At 40.3% G+C, this 7,813-nt stretch overlaps 1 pseudogene; it reads right to left on the bottom strand.

Annotated features, from left to right (window-relative positions):
- Positions 1-1,055: 1,055 nt before the first annotated feature.
- LOC105292212 lies at positions 1,056-1,499 on the bottom strand (annotated as a pseudogene).
- Positions 1,500-7,813: the final 6,314 nt, after the last annotated feature.

Here is a 7,813-nt window from a genome sequence, read left to right on the forward strand (position 1 = left end):
TGCTAGTATAAACCACTGCTTCACAGTTCAGAAGAAACAGCATAAGTGGGTTTTAAAATAAGATTCTTCTCACTTAAAATAAAATAAAAATGCGATCTCCGCAAAATTACATAGAAATCTTATTGAAACGTCAACGAGACTGCCCTTTCACCTTTACGGCCTGCCTGAGCACCAGGCTGCTGTGTAACTTACACAGGGGAGATGCAAAGTGTCCCCACTCAGCAGTGTGCAGGTGATCATAAGCCCTCCCACTTCCGCAGGGTTTTGCTTTCTCAGGTATAGAATTGAGGGAGCGGGCTAGATGGATTCTGTGAGTCCTTTCATGTAAAAGGATCTAAGTCAGCTTGAGATCCCACCTGCAGCAGATGTCTAAGGTGGCAAAGGAAATGGATGAAAAATGGCGGGTGAAGTATTTCTTACCTTTTGATGCCATCATTCAGAACCATTCTGTATTGTAGTTCACAGAAATCTTTGATACTCTCATCTAATGGCTGGTGCTACTAAAAGATCAGCAAATGAGGCATCTGACAATGAAATTTTGCATGAAAATGGAGAAAGGCCATGCCAAGTTTGGGTAGAAAAACAATGGACCACCATGTCACATCAGTCGTCAGGACTTTCTGCCTCTGAATTTTAAGAACCAACAGTCTGGTCTGGAGATACCCATTCAGGCCATTGAACAGAAATCTATGGAGTGCAGCACACTTATTAGGAACGTGTCTCCCCAAATCCTCTCAGGCAGGCACCTTCCATGGCACCTTCCTGGTTCTAACAGGAAAGATGTAAGAGAATTAAGTGCAGGATGGGATTTTTTTTCTCTTTACAGAAAAATGACCCCAAAAGAGTGATGGCCTCTCATTTTCTCTCCCCTAAAAAGAATACAAATATCAGTTCTTCTGTAATCTATCATGCTGGCTTCATTTTCAAAATGCATCACTTTATTTTCCTCATAAGGCAGCCATGCATTATAAACATTAAGCACGTGGTAGTCAAATGATTTCATCAGTAAGCCTAGGGCTTCTATAGGCTTTCCTGGAGCTTACAGCCAGAGTAGTCTAAAGGGGTGAAATATTAAAGCTTTCTCCACAGCCAGATGTTCCTTTGACATTTGGGTTATTGAACACAAACTCACTGGATAACTTGTCTTCAACATAGTCTTCTGCTCCTAAAAGTGTTAGGTGTGCTTTCTTTTCGATGGACACTCTGACCTCATCAGAATCTCCTTTTGTCCTCGTATATTCTAGAGTATAAGAAAGGCCATTACAACCCCTGTTTTGTAAACCAACTTTCACACCTGCATATTTAGGCTTATCTTTAAGAAGTTGTTTTATCTTGTTTACTGCCGGAGGTGTCAGGGTGAGGGTGGCTGCGATGGGCTGCAGCTTCCTCTTGTTCACAGCCTGGACAAGGGCCCAGACTAATGAGCCTATATCCTCGCTGTCTGCCTTGGGCCGGAGCTCTGCTGCCTCGGCCTCTCTCCATGGACACGGCGGATGCATTGACGCTACAAGCTCCAGCCCAGGGCACCCTTTAAATTCTTGTCCATATGTCTTAACTCACCAAAAAGAGTGAACCCTGGAGATCCTAGGCCCCGACCCTGGCAGCACGCTTCCCCAGCCTCACACTTGAGAACCGTCTACGCGCCCTGGCTTGCCTCGTGTACTGCAGAGCCTGTAAGTGATAACCTCTTTTTTTCTTCAAAGTTTCCTAATAGTTATCACTGAAGTGTGTCTTGCAATTGTAATAAGAACCACCATGGCTCTGCTGGTTGTAACACTGGTCTGGAAAAGGGAGATGTCCGTGGGGAGCTCCCGCGCCCAAGTGCGTGCCCAGGCATTTCTAGCCGATAGTTATCTATGGACTCACATCGGCACAAAACAGTAATGCCTTACGTTGTAGCACCGTGACTTTACGACAGCTACGTCACTAGGCGATAGGAATATTTCAGCTTTGTTATAATCTTATAGGACCACCGTTGCACGTGGCATCTGTTGTTGGCTTAAATATGTTATGCGGTGCTTGACTGTACAAAGTCTTGGATCCAGAAAGAGTGTGGCGGATTCAGGTAACTCGGAGAGATTCAGTTAAACAGAAATCTATCTGGAGATTGGGAAAAGAGCCGGAGGTAAGGTTAGAAAACAGGAGTGGGGTCAGAGAAGGCCTGAAGCCTTGCAAAGAGCTTGAAATTTGTTTTATGGGCAGTTGGGAGACAAAAGAATATGAGATAAACATCTCAAAGTTGCAATTTAGAAATATGACTGCAGCCTGGCTTGAGGACAGATGCAGGGGAAGAGGAGGCAAAGTGAAAGAAAGAAGTCAGTGAGAAGGCTTTTCTAGTGTTCTAGAGCAGGGCTCCCCACCCGCTGGGCGGTGGACCGGTACCGGTTTTGGCCTGTTAGGAACCAGACCACACAGCAGGAGGTGAGCAGCGGGCGAGTAGGTGAAGCTTTATCTGTATGTGCAGCCGCTCCCCAGCACTAGCATCACCGGCTCAGCTCTGCCTCAGATCGTCAAGCATTAGATTCTCATAAGAGCACTGGTCCCTAGTGCCAAAAAGGTGGGGGACTGCTATTCTAGAGGTTTTGTATGTTTATCACTGTTTTATTTTTGGTTGCACATTATCTGAACCTCCTTTTTAGTTTTGGATAATTCCTCATATGATGAGCCTCGGTGAGAAACTGAGTATATTTATAATAACGGGATTGAATTCTCCAAATATTTGCTTTCCTAGCATACTGGAGTCTGGGCACAAGTCTTGGCGCATGGCCTAGACTTGGCAATAAGATATATCCACCTTGGACTTTGAAGCAAGGTCTGTGGCAAAACCATTCAGACAGCTGGACACTGATAGTGGCAGCAGAGGCAGCAACGTGAAGTGTTGGCTGTACAGAGGCGTATCCAGGGTTGGAGATGGAAGCTGTGTTGTGGGCTGTTCAGCTGTAGTCCAAGGGATAGCCACACATGAGTCTTTTTATGGCACAGTTCTGACTGTGGTCTTGCCGCCAGCATAGACTCCGGGCTTCATTCTGTGAGTTGCCACAACTCCTATTGATAAATCTCTTTATACTCAAGTTGACCAAAGAATATTTATGTTGCTTGCTGCTAAGGAACACAATTGATCGTAAATAAAAAAGATGATGGAGATATGAACAAGTGACACTGAGATGGAAAACAGGGTACTGAACCAACTGAAGAGAGGAACAGACATTGCTGATTGATTACATTAAGAGATGACGCAGAGGCAGGATTATAGATTTCTTCCTCAAACAATGGGGTAGACGGTACCGCAAGTGAGGGAACACGTTTTGAGAAAAAGAAAAGCTTAATTTCGATTTACACTTTTTGCTTCTGAGGAGATTCTGGGACCTCTGGTGCTGATGTCTAGAAGGCAATTTGAGATAGTGGTCCAGAGCCCAGAGAAAGAAAAGCAGGGCTGGATTGGGAATTAGTCATCTGTGGGTGGTACCATAAGTTATGGGAGGGGATATGGTCATTCAGGAAGAAAGGCAGAAAAAAGAAAAGAATCTCCAGAGAGGTGGAGGGAAACCACGAGAGTGGGATGTCATGGACACAGGGTAAGAAAATGTCCCATGAAGGAAGGAGTACCCTTTGGACTTAGCAACTGGGAGATTAGCACAACTGGCAACAGCAGTTTCAGTGTATGTGACAGAGATATAAATCAGATTCCAGATATGTTGAGAAATTATGGAAGGGAATGAAGTGTAGATTGCAAGTGCAGTTGACTCTTTGGAGTTTATAGAAAGGAAGAGAGGCAGTGTAGCTGGACAAAAATATGGAATCTAGTGAGGATATTTAAAATTAGGGTGGGGCACTGAAACATGTTTCAGTGCTAATGAAATTAGTCAGTAGAGAATGAGAAGCAGAAGATCCAGGTTAGAAAGTGGGGATAATGTATAGACCAAGTATTCCAGGATGTGAGATGGAATGGGTTATTATAGTACAAATGACTTCAGGTTGGAAGGAGAGAAGTTCTTCCATTGTGAAAGAAGAAAAATAATAAAGTGTGTGTGTGTGAGAGAGAGAGAGAGATAGAGAGGGAGAGAGACAGAGACAGACAGACAGATAGACAGATAGACAGAGACAGGAAGAGAATCTGGGTAAATCTGTAATTAAAAGGGGAGCTCCTATCTGGGGACTTCTGTGCATTTGGAAATTTACGAAGACAGGAGATGATTTGAAATAGGTGTTGAAGAGAGGGAGAGATTTCCTTAGGAAGGATTTACGGGCAGAGATGAGGGAATAGTTGAAGTTAGACGCGATATCTTTATAATGTTACTAATTTGTATGATTGCATGGTTCTCTCCATCAGAGCTCGGCAGTCCAGGTGGAGGTGTGGAGATGGATGATCCAGGTTTTGACACACAGGTAAGATGGAAGGGAAATGGGCAAGGCTGTTGAGAATATTGGCAAGGCAGAGGGGGATTCTAAAATCTAAACTGGATTGGAGTTCATAGGTAGAAGTTTGAACATAAAAAGATTAAGGGACTAAAGGCCCAGTGAAAACAAAAGAAAGGTACAGCAAGAATGACTAAGAGATCTGGAAAGATGTATTAAGATAGTGAAAAGTCTGAATGTATCAATTTAGAGGCAGAGCCTTTTGACTTTGACTGCATTTAGAATGTGGCCATGGGACTCTCTTTGACTGTTTTTGTGAAACAACGCCAGAGTGGAGTAGTTGCAACAGAGACTGTAGGGTCAAAACAAAGCCTATAATATTTATCCAGACTTTTACAGAAAAAGTTTGCCAACCTCTGCTATAGAACATCAGCTTCCTAATGAATTCAGATCACATCAATAAGTACTAACAGTGATGATCATGATAATGGTAATGGCTAACAATGGACTGATCATGAAATAGGCATTGTGCCAAGAGCTACTATGTGGATTATTTCATTAAAAATTCTCACAACATACCCCAGTTTAGAAAGAAGGAAACTGAGGCACAAAAGATAAGAGAGCCAAGATTCAAACCCAGACAATAATTCCAGAGATCATGATCTTAACCGTACACTTTACTGCCATTATATTATAATTTTAACAACTGAGCATCCTTAGCAATATATCTGACTAATAAAACTGTGGATCAGCAATCCAAGTTCTGCTATTAATTTAATTATATTTAGTACAAAGTGAACATAATATGATAAATTCTAAAACTCCACAGAAAGACATTATATGAAGAAGCTTAAAGCAAAGTTCTGAATGATGAAATAATTTTCAGTTCTTTTTTTTTAAGTGGGGAGTGTTTGCCAGAGGCAGATTAAATCATCTGCTTATTAACTTATATTTTTGGTTTTAAAGAGGCGCCATCTGACGGGATCCAGTTGTCAGGATTAGGTGTAGCTTAAAAACAGCTTGCATAATGAAAAAGAAAATAATAGCTCTATGGCATATATAGTTCAGGTTTAATTTGCAACCCAGTTATTGCGCTAGAACATGCACGTCACCTAATGAAAATGCTCATTCAACGTGGATGAACGAGGTGGGTTTCCAGGTAGCCCACACTCACTGGAAAATTATGTTTCAGAGATTTCCGTGTCAGTCAACACCCAAAATAAAAAGGTCATAATCAAAGAGATATACGAACATTTCCATTATTTCCTTGAGATTTCATGTTTTATTTCCAACAGTGCTTTTGGTAATTCTATGCTGGTGTGAAAGACACAGAAATGAAATATACTAAAGAAACCCAATTATACAGCCTTTAACAAGTAAAGAGGAAATGAGATAAATGCCAAAAACATTAAAGTATTCCACTTTAGCAAGTGGAATCAAAAGATTTTGAAATTTTGAGGAATAAAGTATTCTCTCACATCTTTAAATCTTCTCTGCCCCCTGATTGTCTTCTCTTAAGGATTTTGGATTGCCTGGGAACTCCTTTCTTAGTCTTTTTCCCCTTTGGGTCTTCTTCATCATCGTCATTCATAATTTAGCTTGTCATTTCCCCTAAAATTCTCACAAGCCACAATTGTTTTCTAACTTCTTGGAATTTGTGTAGTTCTAGCTTATTCACCATGGGAAACATGGCTCTTATTTGGCCTTGCTCATGTCATAGGCACACTTTCTTTCTTCTCCTTCTCTTTCCCGGAATGATAAGTGGAACGCAAAATCAGTTAAACTGTATTATCACTTTGCTGCATGCAAAGGAAGCTTCAAGAAAGGCAAAGATGAGCCAGGCACAGTTTGTTTCCTTTAATGGATTTACAACCCAGTAGGAGGATTTAGAGGAATTAGACAAGAGTAAAAGCGACTCGAACACAAGGAAGAGCATGATAATTGTTATTAAAACAGTTTAAACAAATTTTATAGGAGATCCAAGATGGCAGGAATGATCATATTTATATATTTGGTCCTGTCATCCCTTTGGTATTTTTTTTCCACTCGGACCCTCTGGCTGATAAGTGAAGGTCCAAAGCGTGATATGCAGGTTATCTACATGCCTCTGGATAGTCTGTCCTAATGTAAACTCTCCACCCTCATGCTCCGTTGTCATCCTGACACCTGGCTGCAGTCGTGCCTCACTGGCCTACTCACCATCTCTTGAATATTTTATGTTTTTTAGGTCTCTGTGCTTTCACATGATGTTTCTTTTGCCCTTCTCTTCTATTTCTGGGATTCAAATTCCAGTTCATCTTTGAAAACTTTTATTTAATTTCCCTTTTTTGGGAGGTACTTTTATGATTCCCCAGACAGTATATTTCTCTCCTTCTTTGAACATAACACTTTGTACCATATTTTAACCATTCATCTTATTAAATTATAAAGATGAGGTCAGGGAATCCTTTCTCCATTACACTGTCAGCACCTTGAAAGCAGAGCTGCAACTGACAGTCTTTGTATGGCTAGTTCTTGGCACAGTGCTTGACCATGGCAGATGATAGAGAGAAATACACTTGCTGTTTGAGAATTATACCTGCTTTAAGTTCTCTCAAATTGTATCATGGAGGCAGCTGCTGGTGTTCTCATGGTGTTCAGAAGGCAAATTCTTTCAGGTGAACTTTGATATTTATACCTAATGCCAAACTCAATCTTTTAAAAAAAATTATATAATGTATTAGTTTCAGGTGTATAACATAGTGATTTGACATTTGTGTACCTTACAATGTGGTCATCACGATAAATCTAGCAACCACCTGTCACCTTACAAAGATATTATGATATTATTGATTATATTCCCTGCAAACCCTTAAGCAAACATTTGGGGGAAGCAAAGGTTTGGGAAGGTCGGCAAATACTGTGAGGCATTAAAGATTCTTTTCCACCTGAGACTTTAGCAGGCAGCTTATCAGTACCTTAGCATATCCCAAGAAATGTAAACTTTCACGGTCACCTGTTTTTTAAATCACTGTGAATATTTTATTAATTTTTAAGGAATTTTATGCCACTTAATTTATAGATTATTTCTAATTGTAATTTTATGGTTCACCACTTCTCCCTAAGCTAATATCATCTGAATTTTGTTGGACTTATGTTCTACTATGAAATATAGAACACGTAAGTTTTCATTGAATATTTTATATTTGGTATGTATATCACACATCCTGATGTAGCATTTTTATCATAAGTTTTCTTGACATTATTATCCTAGTATTTGGGAAAACATTTATTTTTGAGTTCCTGAATATGTACTATACATATAAATATATAAAATTCACATGCCTAATATGCAAATAATAAAAAAAAAAAACAAATTTAGGAATGACGAATATTTGTTTTTAGAGTTGCTGACTTTTGAGGATAAATATCTGAAAACCAGATCTATGATATCCAGGATAATTCTCTATTTTGTCAG

This window comes from Pteropus vampyrus, unplaced genomic scaffold, assembly GCF_000151845.1.
Source record: "Pteropus vampyrus isolate Shadow unplaced genomic scaffold, Pvam_2.0 Scaffold53, whole genome shotgun sequence".
Classification (NCBI taxonomy): Eukaryota; Metazoa; Chordata; class Mammalia; order Chiroptera; family Pteropodidae; genus Pteropus; species Pteropus vampyrus.